Source organism: Cornus florida, unplaced genomic scaffold (assembly GCF_030987335.1).
Source record: "Cornus florida cultivar Cherokee Brave unplaced genomic scaffold, ASM3098733v1 CherokeeBrave_3.0.0_Hap2_Chr05, whole genome shotgun sequence".
NCBI lineage: Eukaryota > Viridiplantae > Streptophyta > Magnoliopsida > Cornales > Cornaceae > Cornus > Cornus florida.
Window position 1 is genome coordinate 40,668,373 of NW_026775575.1, and position 14,819 is coordinate 40,683,191.

A 14,819-nucleotide genomic window follows, 5' to 3' on the forward strand; every position below is an offset into this window, starting at 1 on the left:
CTCAAACTTTTTCTGTTTACCCTTAAAGACAAAGCAAAATATTAGTTCAACAATGTTAGGCCTTTTTTGATAACTTCTTGGGCAGAAATGCAACAAGAGTTCTTGAAGAAGTATTATCCGGTATCAAAGACCAATGCTATGAGAACTTCCATTCATGAATTTTCTCAAAGGGATGGGGAAATGTTTCGTGAGGCATGGGAAAGGTTTAATGACTTGCTTAGGAAGTGTCCACATCATGACATACCTAAGTGGCAACTAGTTCAATATTTCTTTGAAATTTTACCGGATAATCACAAGGGTATGGTTGATGCATCTATGGGTGGTTCTTATCTTGACAAGCATGAAAATGACGTTTGGCAATTGTATGAAAGCATGAGTGAGAATTCAATGCATAGATCTTTATCTTCTAAAAATGGTAAAAATCTAGGTGGAAGGAAGAATGTTGGCTTATATCAAGTTGACAATTCCAATGACATAGTCGCCGAAATGAAATCATTATCTCAAAGGTTTGATCAATTTTTGATCAACCAAACTTCAGCGAATCAAATGTCTTCCTTCCCTAACCATTCTCATCATAACTCTAATGAATTATGCATGATTTGTTAACCAAGTGAAAACCATGAGCAATTCAATGCTACATTTGTTAACCAAAGGAATAATCCCTATGGCACTCATTATATTACGAGTTGGAAGAACCATCCAAACTTCTCTTGGAAAAGCCAAGGAGAAGGCTCAACTCCCCAAGGTGGTTTTCAAGGAAAGTATGTTCCACCGCCAATGCAAGGCTAAGGTCCCCAAGGTTTTAGATCATCATTTCAATCACATGGCAATCAATTCTCAAATTCCCATTTTCCTAATCAATCATGTTACTCCTAAGGAAATTCTAGGAGTCCCGTTTTTTAGGAGAAAGTGTTGACCGCTCTAGGCACTCTAGAGGCGAATACTCAATTGCTTCATTCTCATTCTCAATCCATTGCTAAGCTAGAAACCCAAGCTGGGCAAACAAACTAGTACTTTGAATGCTAGAGAGAAAGGGAAGACGCCTTTGAATGCACCACCAAAGCAACAATTGTGTTATGGAGACTTATTCCTCATCGGAAGGTCAGACAATCGAACATGTCAATGCAGTGACAACCTTGAGAAGTTTGAAGGTTATTGATAATCTAATAGGTATTTCCAATAAAGAGAGTGAACCGGTGCAACAAAAAGTTGACACCCGTCCCGTTTCACATTTTATTCCCCCATCATTGCATGTGCATGATCATCTTATTGAGAAAGTTATGAAAAATGATTTGAAAGATGAATTAAACAATGATTTGAAAAATTGTTGTGATAATGTGACAAAGTCTTGTGTTGAAAATGCTTTAAAGAAAGATTTTGAGCCAAGAGCTCCATTTCTGGATGCCTTTAAAAGGTCCATTTTTCTTGAAAAGCAAAAGATAAAGACCAATAAAATTATTGAAGTGTTTAGGCAAGTGAAGATTAATCTTCCACTGTTGGATGCAATTAAGTAAATTCTGACTTATGCCAAGTTCTTAAAAGATCTTTGCACCCAAAAGAAGAAGAACAAAAGCCAAGCATCAAAGAAAGTGGTTTTGACCGAGCAAGTAAACTCCATTTTGCAACACAACACTCTCCCAAAGTTTAAGGACCTCGATTCACCTACTACTTCTTGCATCATTAGTGACCATGTCATTAATCGGCTCTTCTAGATGTAGGAGCAAGTGTTAATCTTTTTCCATACTCGGTATATGTTAAGTTAGGCTTAGGAGACCTAAAACCGACGTCGGTAGTTTTGCAACTTGCCGATCGATCCATCAAAAAGGCCTGAGGTATCATTGAGGATGTTTTGATTAAGATTGATAAGTTCTTCTTCCCTATTGATTTCATTGTCATTGACACAGAACCGGTTTCGAATCGCAAGAGCCAAATTCCCGTTATCCTTGGCCGTCCTTTCTTGGTAACTGCAAATGCTAACATAAATTGTCGGACGGGGATAATGAAAATATCATTTGGGCATATGAAAGTGAAGTTAAACATTTTTAATCCAACCCCGAATTCAATGGACAAACATGAAGAAGTATGTGTTGTGGAAAAATGTCTTGACAATGAATGTGATAAAGTTGAGTCCTTGCTTGGAAGTGGAATTTCCAAAAGTCTATCTTCAAACTTGAATTCAAGAAATGTTGTTTCAAAACCTAATGTTGAAAAGGCATGGAAGCCCAAGAGTTGCCTTGATGAAAGACCATCAATGTCTTTTGATCTAAATCCAATAAGTTCTTTAAAGAACCATTTGTTGGGTGGGATTCAAAAATCCGTTCACTCTATCAAGGAAGGGATGCATAACAAGATATTTGATCCAGGCTAAAAGAGCTCAACGTCTTGCTAGAGACTTTAAACACTAGCATTCGTAAGGTTTACAACCCTATTCCTTCCTCATTTATATTTTACCTTTCATTTATTGCATCGTCTAGATATATTTTGGGTTCATACACATGGCTAGGAACTATGATTGACAATGCATGCACTTTCATTTTCAAAACAGGCATTTTGTGCCTATTCAATTGATCTCAAAAGAAGTTCGATCGATTGAACCTTCATTCCTGCTTCCAATCACCTCTCTGTTCCATCGTGCGAAGATCTCTTGCATAAATCAGCTCTCTGTGTATTGTGCAAAGTTATTTTTTAATCGATCTGAAATTCCAAGATCGATCCAACTTTTTCTTAGATCAATCTTCAGTTCTAACACTTAGAAAAAATTTTGAACTCATGAAAATTAGCTCTCTGTGCATCATTCGAACTTGTCTGTAGGTTTTCACCTATTTGATTGATCGAAGTCTCTTTCAAATCAATCTTGGATTGATCGATCTGTGTTCCTTTGTTGACTTTGACTTTAACTGCATTTTGATTTTTAAATTTCAAAATTACAAATATATATATATATATATATATATATATATTTTTAATGTTATTTTATTTTACTTTATTTTCAAAAATTCCAAAAAGATTTTAATTTTAATTTTATTTTATTCTAAAATTTTCAAAATTAAAAAAATAATTTTATTTTATTTTATTGCATTTTATTTGCTTTTACTTTATTTCCAAAAATTGAAAAATAATTTTAATTTTAATTTTCAAAAACTCAAACTTTTGTCAAATATACTGTGTTATTTTGTGGGATTCGATTGATCTGAATTCCTTCATGATCGATCTGAGTTTGATCAATCTGATTTCTTAGTGATCGATCGAACATGTCGGAGGCAGTTTTTAAAAATAGAAGCCAAGGGTCATTTGGATCGATTCCAAAGATCGATCCAAGACCTTAGCTCTCTCCCGTCACTGCACACCTCCTTCCCAACCTCTGACGAACCTCTGGCGAGCATCCCAAGTCTTCGAACTTCATTTCTCATGTCAGATCTCATCTCTCTCTTTCTCTTGAACCACATGTCTCACCTGATTTGATGAGTTTGAGTTTTATTTTTGGATTTTGAGCTTTAAACTTGAGTGATGCCCATGTTTCCATGTTAGATCTGAGATTCCATGTTTGATTTCTTTCCATTTTTGATGTCTTGAGCATGTATATATATGTGTATATATATGTATATATATATATTTACATATTTGACTCCGATTTTGATTTTGGGGGTCACGTGCCAAGATAAGTGACCATTATTGAGTTGTTGATGTGTTGAGGGACCCACAAACTTAGTTGGGTGCCCCATGTGTCTTCCACGTCACAGATCTGTGACTTTTCAAATTTCTCACAGCAGTTCGATCGATCGAATTTTTCTCTGATCAATCAGAGAAAGATCGATCTCACTTAGTCCAAATCAATCCAACTTGGATCGATATCATATTTTCCTAATCGATTGAACATCATAGATTTGCATATACACCTCACACACCATCTTTTGTGTTCCATGCTATCTTATTTATGCCCAATGCCTGTATTTTCCACATTGGATGCATTCCATACTTATACTGTTTAGCATGTTTCACCTAGTCACTGTTTATTTGGCTGCGTCATCACTTGCTTAGATTCATGTACTTCATTCTGAGTTGTCTATCTTATTTGACATACATGCTTCTATATATTGTGCTTCAATTATCTGTTACTGACTCCAGTTACAAGTGTTTCTTTTCTTTTTGTAGACCATGGCTAGGGTAAAGACATTTACCAACCGGCATTATGTCCGCCGAGTTTGATAGTGTGTGGAGAAGCCAAAGGAGCAGGCAGGTCCTTCTCATGTTTAGGACCCAGCTCCAGAGCCAGCTGATGAGCGCTGAATATATACATATTCGAGCCCATAAATATGTATATATTAGGGCCTAAAGTGATACTTCTATCCATTATTAGACTAATTTATGCTTAATGTGTGTTTCAGGTACTTTCCCAGATAAATGATTAAAACTGGGACTTTATGCTGATATCAAAGCTTAACGAGTCGTTGCCGGTCATTCAGAGCAAGCCATAAGTTGAATTGGTGAAGTTTAAAGCAACTGAAGCCTTAAAGCTTGAGCCAAAGTGTTTAGGCTCGTGCATTTTAACAAAGAAAAGAAGAAAAGTAAACAAGGCCAAATGCTCGAGCATCAGCCTTACTGCAAAAATGCTCAAGCCTTACTGTAAGGGTGCTCGAGCCTTAACCAAAGGTGCTCGAGCCTTAACCCTGAAGCTCGAGCATGAGGCATCAGAAATTAATGAGTTGATTTTGAATTGAAGACTATGCTTTCAGGTCTCGTGCATCACTTCCATGATCGAGCACTATCAACAAAGGATCGAGCATCATCTCTTGATTCTCGAGTATTGAGCCCTAGATGCTCGAGCATGGTACCTAGTGATCAAGCCTAAGAAGCTTGGATCGAGCAATGTTAAAAGAAAAAGATGCTTCAAAAAATAGTTAAAGAAAATTGGCTAAGTGTCAATGTGATGATCGAGCACCATTCACTGAAGCTCGAGCATCGACCCAGTATTGCTCAAGCATTGGTTCCTGAAGCTCAAGCATGAGTCCTAAAGCTTGAGCATCCATTCCTGAAGCTCGAGCAATGTATGACATATCAGACTAAAAGCTGCGGAATTTCTCTTTTTATTACCATATCGCATTCCAGTTCGACCAGAAGACCTAAAAGCCCACCAAATACATATTTTCTTCTATAAAAAAAGGCGTAAGCCTTGATAGAAGAGGTCAGAAATTACAATCTCTTTTACGTATTATTCAGAAGGCTGAAGGTGTGGTGGCTTTTAGGGTTTCTACAACCTTGAAAGTGTAGATCCTGAGAAGAAAGGTGTTGTCCGTGACGATGGAGATGAACTCAACACAGATGCTATCCAACCTTGTCATGAGTAGCTAATTCCTTTCTCAGGGCATTGATGTAACCCAACGTTATATTATGGTTTGATTGTTTTGACTCTGGGTTTATTTCAATAGATTATATTTTCTTGATTGACTATGAGCACTTGAGACAACTCAAGTGGTTTTGCATGCTTTAGTAGAATATAAATTGTTATTACCTTGTCTTAGATATAATAATTTATGTTCTATTCTTAATCTACCTTATTGTACGGTATCTGGTGGAGCCTTGCCGGACACAAGAATAGAGGTCATATAATGGTGTTCCAATGAATTTTGCAAACAAACGTTTTCATAATCTATGCTTAGGAAAGGTGGTTCATTCACATAGTAGTTAAAGTAGGTAGAGTAGGTAGGTGAATAGTCCACGCTAACCGTAGATAGGTTATAGTTAGCTAAATTTACAAAACATCTTTCTTTAAACTCTAAACTGAACGAATGTTATTGAGTTCAGTTCATTTGAAAATAGAATTAGTTAAAATCCCAAAGTTGATTCAATTGACCATAGTATAACGATTGTGGTAAAGTCAAAGCCCTAAGATCTTCCCTCTCTGATCATTCAATTTAGTTTAATTTGCTTTAATTTATTATTTTGTTTAATTTAAGTTTGTTAAATCGTGACAACCAACAAACTCTATAACCAAGTTTATGTAAACCATAAACCTAATTTAAAGGCTAAATACAATTTCTATCTCTCTGTGGGTTCGACATCCTCTTTGCATAGAGCTATATCATACACGATATCGTACGATTGCGAGAGACATCAATTTTTGGCTCCATTGCTGGGGAGAATATTTTTGTTTAGTTTTTAATTAGTTATTTTGGTTTACTGGTCTTCGGACTTTCTGATATCTTATCCTACTTTTTTTTTTTCTTTTTCAGGTACAAACTAGCGGTGAGGATAATGATACTTAAAGGAGAAAAGCTTCGATTTATTAAACCTTTTGTGAGTTCTCATTGTTTTTCTGCTGCTTAGAATATTTTCTTTTTGTTACTGTTAGGATTAGTGAAACCAGTGCATGTTAACTCGCCAAACTAGTTCAAAACCTTTAGTGTATGATCCTTAAATAAAGAGAACTTTAAGTCAATTAAAAAAGCTTAAAAAACATTTGAATAATATTGAGAATTCCTCTGATAACATGGCTAAGCAACATAATACACTGGGTAATAGTGGTAATGGTAATGGAGAACGGGTTCCACCTGTTCCTCCACAACAACCACAATTGAGGGATTATTTCATTCCTACCACATATACTTCCCCTTCGTGCTTTATTTTTCCAGATGCTGATGCAACCTATTTTGAGATCAAGCCTGCTATGATCCAAATGCTTCCTACCTTCCATGGGTATGCAACAGAGGATCCTTATAAGCACTTGGATGTGTTTTTGGAATTTTGTTCAACTACCAAGTTGACCACTCTATCTAATGATTCATTCAGAATGTGTCCTTTCCAGTTCTCTCTCAAAGATAAAGCAAGAACTTGGTTGCAGTCCCTTCCAACAAATTCCATATCTTCATAGGACATGTTGCAACAGGAGTTCTGGAAGAAGTATTACACTGTGGGTAAAACCATACAAATGAGAAAAGAAATCATGGCATTTTCCCAAATCCCGGGAGAATAGCTTTTTGATGCGTGGGAGGGATACAATGATCTTCTAAGAAAGTGTCCACACCATGATATTACTCAATGGCACTTAATACAAATTTTCTATGATAGTCTTACAAACTCATATAGAAACATGATTGATGCTTCCAGCAATGGAGCTTTTCTACGTAAGAGTCCGGCTGATGCTTGGGAACTGTTTGAGGCCCTAAGTGAAAACTCAGTGCAACATACTTCTTCCTTTAGGTCTAGGTCTTAACCTAGAATGCATAAGGTTAAAAAACTTTATGAGGTAGATAAATCTAATGAGTTAGCCACTCAAATAAAAGCCTTGAACCGTAGGTTCGATCAAATTCTATCATCTGGCTTTGCTCTTGTTGCTAATCCACAAACTGCCTTACCAAAGGAAGTTTGTTCCATCTGTGTTAATTCTAACCATTTAGCTAACGCTTGCCCTATGCTGGGACAATCATCTGACACCCCACAGGAGCAAGTGAATGTTGCATTCTCTAGGCCAGCTTATAATCCTTATTCTTCTACATATAATCATGGCTGGAGGATCATCCCAATCTGTCACGGTGTAATCCAAATCAAGGGAATACTATTTCCCAATCTCAGGGGCAGTATCAAAATTCATCCAATTCTATGCCACAAAATAATTCTTTTAACCAATCTGGAGTTTACCGTCCACCCCAATTTAAGAATCAATCTACTCAAACTCCTAATCTTCCACCTCCTCCTAAAAATGCTACTTTTGAGGAACAAGTACTCAATGCTCTTGGTGAAATTAAAGCCAACACTCAACTTCTTAATTCTCATTCTCAAGCCATAGCAAAGCTAGAGGCACAAGTTGGGCAAATAGCGAGTACTTTATCTCGAAGAAAGGATGGAAAGCTGCCTAGTAGGCTAATAGCCAACCCGAAAGAGCAGACTTACATGATTGATGGAACTAATTCTTCAGGTATTCATCATGAACAGGTTCAAGCTATCACTACATTGAGGAGTGGTAGAGTGGTTGATAACTAAGTTGAGAAAGGACAGGAGGAAAAAGAAAGACTTAGGATTCCCATTATTCCTATCATTCATAATCCACATCCCAAGGATGTTTCCTTAAGTGCTATTCCACAATCAACAAAAGGAGTTGAAGATGGAGTCACTTCTTCATCTGCTCCTAACCCTAAGATAGCTTATGAGCCAAAAGCGCCTTATTTTGAACTTCCCAAGGAACCCTCCACTTTGGTAAATAAGGGGAAAAAATTCAAGATATGATGGAGGTCTTTAAATAGGTCAAAATCAATCTTCTTCTGCTTAATGCTATAAAGCAAATTCCAGCCTATTCCAAATTTCTAAAGGACTTGTGCACTCTAAAGAGAAAATCCAAAAACCAAGTTCCTAAGAAAATTTGTCTCACTGAGCATGTTAGTGTTATTCTTAAGTACAACACTTCTCTAAAGGTTAAAGATCCTGAAGCTCCAATAATTTCTTGCACCATTGAAAACAATATGATAGGGCGAGCACTTCTTGACCGTGGAGCAAGTGTTAATCTTATTCCTTACTCGGTGTATGAGAAGTTAGGTTTGGGAGACGTAAATCCTACGTTAGTTGTTCTACAGCTTGCTGGCCGTTTTTTCAAACAACCATAAGGTATTGTTGAAGATGTACTCATAAAAGTGGACAAGTTCTATTTTCCGATTGATTTTCTAGTTCTTGATACAGAACCGGTCCACAATTCCAAAAAGTATATTCCAATTATCCTTGGGTGACCTTTTCTAGCCATAGCAAATGCTTGCATTAACTATAAGACTGAGCCTTAGATTTATCTTTTGGAAACATCAAAGTCAAGCTAAACATCTTCAATGCTATTCATTATCCCCACGATGATAGTGAATGCTTCTTCATTGATGTTATTGATGAGTTGGTTAAGGAATCACTCCCAACTATTTTATCTAAGGATCCTTTAGAAGCGTGTCTGAATCACTTCAATTATGAAGATTTTGATATTGATTATTCAATAGCTGAAGTGAATTCTTTGCTAGGTTCCACTCCTATCACAGATTTTCCTCCATGGAAATGTAATGACCCGGTCATTTTCCTTCCTTTCTTTTTTTCGGAAATTCTTTTTTTTTTGTCTTTTTCCTATTTCATCCTTTAGTCGTTTTTCCATTTTTCCTTACATAACCTCACTTTTTGGGTTCAAATTTGATTCCGGCTTGGCATACATCCATGGTATTTCATTTCCATGATATCTACATTTTTACTTTTGTAGAAAAGCATATTAAATGTTTACTTTTCTTGTAAAGTGCATGAAAGCATGACTTTTTGGTAATTATCCTAAACTTGAGGGGTTTGGTGTAATTAGATAAAGTAATTAGTTTTTGTCTTAAGGACCATTTTACAATTTAATTTGGAAGATATTTTTAAAAAGGACCTATCTGCAATTTCTGGAAAATGTGACAAGTGTCACATTCCTAAGGTGCCACTTATTGGTTTTGTGGTGGAACCACTTGGAGACTTAATATCTTGACACATGGGGGGTGGAGATTCACCCATTTGTTGGCCTAGGATAGGGGCACTTGTTGGCATGGATGGTTGACTAGTGTAGGTTCAATATTAAGTCTTGGAAATTTACATAGGATGGTGACAAGTGTAGGCTTCATAATTGGTTTTGCATTGTGTGTGTGAGAGAGGTAGTGCAAGAGCACATAGTGAGTGGAGAATCCCACCACTTTTAACTTAGGGTTTTCACATTTTTCTTCATTTATCTCTTTCCTCTCAAGAGCCTTAAGCTAGCCACCATTGGAGTAAAGCTTAACTATTAGCTTTGACTTCATTTTTGGCCCCCTTCCACTCACCTTAGACTTATAAGTTTGGAACACTTTATCTTCCTCTCACTCTCCTCTATAAAACCCTTGTTTGGTTTTTCATTTTTAAGCTTGGTTGCCTTGGATTATAGAGATTTTATTCTCTATTGAGGTAGGGGTGGTTGTATGTTTATCCTCTTTGGGTTTTATATATATTGGAGCTTAATATATATTGATTACTTGCCTTTTAAATTCTTGTATTTGCATGTAAATAGAGATTTTATATGCTTGACTTAGGAATTGTGGATTAAAGCATGTATGTGACTATTAAATTGTATAGGTGGGTTATTGTTTAATGATTTGCCTAATACTTATGATTTTATTGAGGGTTTATTACGAATGTCTTGAAATTGAATTTATGTTGTTAAGTAAATGCAGTTTTCATTGAGAATCTAGTATGAAAATCTTGTATGTAGCACTTGTAATTACTTGTAGGTAAATTACTATATTGCATGATTAGAAATTGTGGCCTACATTAATATTAAATTCATATAGCAGAATGTGTAGTATCATTAGCTTGCCACTTTAGACATGAAACCTTAGAGCATGGTTTGTGTGGTATTACCCTAATTGTGCTTGGTAGGTAGTTTCATGCATTGAGATTATATAAATGTCATGGACTTGTTGATTTTTGGAAGCCTGTAAGGATATGAAATGTTGATGGCTAGAGTTTGGCTCTAGTACGAAGGGTAAGAATTCTCCTAAGTCATAGTGCACACTAGGTAGTACCTTGTAGGTCGTAATTACCCAAAATAACTTGTATGGTCTTATGGCCACATATCTTAGTCTTTCCATTATTTGATTTTGCATTACTTTCTAAGTTGTAAATCATGGATTTCTTGTAGCTTGTGATTTAGTAATCTTAGTTTTAATGTGGTTAGTGTACTTGCTTATGTATACTTGGATGCTACGTGTTTATCGTTTCAACATTTGTATAGCTTGTGATGATCCCATAGAGTACCATGGTAACATAGACGTTAGTTGGAATGCACCCTTGTGATAGTCGATATTTGGTTGACATTATACTTGAAACTATAGGGTATGCGCATGCACCACATCCTACGAGTAACTTGATTACTCACCCTAGTTATTTGGGTTATTTTGCAAGTAAAGAGACTTTGTTTTGGGATGCATCACATCCTTAAGTTGTTTTGATGCCTTGAAGTACTTTGTTGTATTTTTGAAAACATACAAGTGTTAGCACGTCGTATCATTTTGGTGAAAAATGCTATTTTTGCCTTGAAATATGTAATGTGTACCAAAGTACACTTTTTGATACTTGTTTTGTATGTATAACATCTGACTAAGGGCCATTAACTTGATGTTCACAAGCATATTCTAAAACTTCAAGTATTGTAAATATAGCCTATTGTGAAAATTAGAGGTTTAACATGTCAAAAATTGTAATTAAGTTGTAATGAGGCCATAGGCCATTGTAGTGCATCTACTACATCATTTTACGTTTGCATGCTTGCTCACATCTCACAAAACTCTTAAGTTTTGACTCTTGAATTAATTATGGATGAATTATGAAGTTTTATATAAAATTCATGCATTGGAGTATGTTTTAAGTTCCCTTTTGTTTTAACATGTTAGGGATGTTCTTTTTAGGCTAGAGAATGTTTCTAAGCATGTTTGGATCATATGGAATGCATGCACAACCTTAGAATTGGACCAAGGACCTTTTTCCTAGAATTCCAACAACTTTTCGAGGTGTTTCGGTCGACCAAAACTCTATTTCGGTCAACCAATGGCGATTGGAAACTTCATGGTACAGTAAAAGTCCATTTCCAGTAGCCATTTTTACTATTTGGGCCTATTTCAAAAACCTGATTTCAGTAAAAATTTTGGTCATTTCGGTCAACCAAAACTCCATTTCGGTCGACCTAAATAGCTTTTATATGCGCAGCTTCCAAACTTGGTTTTAGCATTGATCTTCCAACTTCAAAAGGCCATATCTCCTTTGTTTCTAACCCAAATGGGGTGATTCTTGAGCCTAAACTCATGGATTTTGAGTCAGCTTTCCAATGGTACCAATTCCATTTTCAAATTCCAATCACAGTGAGAGTTATTCATGTTTTAGTGATAGGTTGTCTGTTTTCGCTTAAACAGGGAAATGGCATTTCGTGGAAATTCTTATCCAAAGTTCTTAGAACCGCTTGGAATGTTATGAAATAATTAGATTAGGTTGTATTCACCTTGTTTTACTTGTTTAGAGTCAATTTTCTCCTTTTGATTGTGAATTGACCATTATGCCGTTAATTGACGGATTTAGCCCGTTTAAACTCTAGTGTCCTCTTTTGCTTTCTTTAGCTTCAGTGACCTCATGGTATATCACATTAGTGTCTTAGAGATGATTTATATCTCAAAGGACTATAGTTTATCTTTTGCTTCCGCATTCTGGATCCGTTAACGGGTCAATCCACGGGTTATCACTGGCGTACCGAGTTGAATAAAACTCGGGTCACGACAAGTGGTATCAGAGCTCCTAGGTTTGAAAGCCTTAGGACGACGGGTTTTGGTGCATATCATACTTTTTTTGACTTGCTTTGATATGTTTACGTGTTCCTTGATAACATGTTTACGTGCTTATATGGCAGTATGTTTTGGAGTCTACCTTAAATGTTTTATTATATTGTATATGCTTGTATGCCTTAGCATTTTGTATATGCTTATTGGGTGTTAGCATGTTATATATTCTCGTATATTTAACATGACTGTATGTTGCGTACATCTCTTGCTTGTATTATGCTACTTGCTTCATGCATTCATGGCGTGAGCTGCATTAGGTCTTAATGAGTAGCATTGTTGTTGACCTTGTCCCTTATGTGTGTAACACCATGGTCTTGACTCACGGAGATTCTTCTCGTCACGTTGGGGTGGATGAGCAGGTTGAGGAATAGGTTGCGAACACCGGGCTCACACGGGGTCCAAGGAGGCCCAGGGTTCGACCTCGTGGCATGGATCCTAATCCACCATGAGCGCCGACTTATAAGGAGCAGATTGCACAGGGAGTGGGTCTGGGAATGTCAGAGTCCATTCAGGTGATGTTTTGCCAACACATGGCGGGGATGCAGATTCCGGTACCGGCACCAACACCGGCACCAGTTGCTAATGAGGCATTAGACTACTTTATGAAGTTACAGCGGGTTAAGATCGACCAGTTTGCAGGGAGTATGGATCTGCTTGCTTCAAAGGCATGGCTTGATCTCTTGGTATGCAAGCTCGATAGCATAGAAGTACCTACAGACTAATTGAGGATCTCCTTGACAGCTTCTATGTTCATGGGGGATACTGATATCTAGTGGAGGTCTATAACCAATATCCACGATGTTGAGGTGATGACATGGGAGGAGTTCAGGACATTGTTCTTCGACTGTTTCTTTCAGAGGGCTATGAGGCAAGACATAAGAGTGCAATTCACAAGTCTCTATCAGGGCAGGATGAGTGTCATTGAGTATGAGATATGCTTAACATCTCTTTCTCGCTATGCACCGGAGATGGTAGCTACCGAGGAGCTCAGGGCGAGGAAGTTTCAGGATGGGTTACATCTTGATATAAGGCCACAAATTTCAGTATTAGAATTGAGGACCTACAGGGAGGTAATATAGAAAACTATGTTGGTTGAGGCAGAGGACTGAGATCAGCTCAGGATCAAGGGTTCATATAAGCAATTTCGTAGAGAGGCTTCATCAGTATCCATTAGGGGTCAGTGGAAGAAGGCTAAAGCTGGGGATAGTTCACATACTCAAAGACAGTCACAGCAGGCTCGGTTTGTACCTGTAGTTCCAGTATCTTTGGGGTCAGCCCAGGGAGTGATTTGTCACTACTGTCAGCAGCCAGGGCATATCAAGCCTCGCTGCCCACAGCTTCAGCCACAGGCCAGTCAGTCTCAGGCTAGTAAGCCTACAACTTCGATGAAGGGGGTTCGCGGAGCTTGTCATTATTGTAGGCAACCAGGTCACTTCAGGAGAGAATGTCCAAAATTGCAAAGCGGGACACAGAGTGGCATAAGTTCACAGGTTGCACCGGCACAGTCAGTAGTTGTGGAGTCAGGTTTCAGGGTGTCTCAGGCACCGCAGTCAGCAACACCGCCAGTTGGTTCATATCCGGTCAGAGGCTCTACGCCTACTGCTTCCTGACATCAGTCAGGCCACCAAGGCAATTCACAGCAGTCGGGGGCTCAAGGACGAGCTTACGCACTACCACAGGCCGATACCTCTGCTAGGACTTCTACAGTTTGAGGTATCTTTCCAGTTTTCAGTTCTTGGGCTAGAGTCCTTGTTGACACAGGTGCATCATATTCATTCATATCTGCATCATTTGCACATTCTTTGGGTCTAGAGGTCACGTAGCGGGATGGTTTCCTGTGTGTTGACATGCCAATAGGGGTTCTAGTGTTTTTGGACCATGTTTGTCGGGGTTGTGCTATTGAGATAGCTGGGCAAACTTTAGAGTTCAATTTCATCATTTTTGACATGACAGACTTTAACGTCATTCTCGGGATACACTGGTTGTCTTTCTTTCGTGCCACAATTGATTGCTTCCGCGGGCGAGTGTCTATTTGCATTCCCACGGGAGATTGTTTTCACTTCGTGGGAGATCGGAGCGATTCCCACTCGATGATGATTTTCAGTATTGGTGACTGGAGTCACCATAGGTCCTACTTGACTAACCTGTTAGCTGACGAGGATAGCAGTTTGTGCCGCGTTTATCCAGCAGTTGTTGTGGAATTTCTGGACGTCTTTCCAGAGGAGTTGACCGAGCTTCCTCCTCTTTGGGAAGTTATCTTTGCCATCGACGTCATTCCCGGTACAGTGCCCATCTCTATGGCACCGTACCATATGGCACCGGCAGAGCTTGATGAGCTTAAAGCTCAATTAGATGATTTGAAAGCTAAGGGCTTTATTCGTCTTAGTTCTTCACCCTGGGGAGCACCAGTTCTTTTTGCGTAGAAGAAGGATGGGTCCTTGAGACTTTGCATCAATTATCGCAAGCTGAATCATG

At 37.9% G+C, this 14,819-nt stretch overlaps 1 non-coding gene and 1 pseudogene across 1 annotated transcript; both read right to left on the bottom strand.

The window, feature by feature from the left end:
• Positions 1–144: 144 nt before the first annotated feature.
• LOC132310713 (small nucleolar RNA R71) lies at positions 145–242 on the bottom strand (annotated as a pseudogene).
• Positions 243–6,923: 6,681 nt separating this feature from the next.
• Positions 6,924–7,029, bottom strand: LOC132310656 (small nucleolar RNA R71). The gene has a single exon (XR_009482666.1). It is a non-coding gene; the product is annotated as a small nucleolar RNA R71 (small nucleolar RNA).
• Between the last annotated feature and the right edge of the window lie 7,790 nt (positions 7,030–14,819).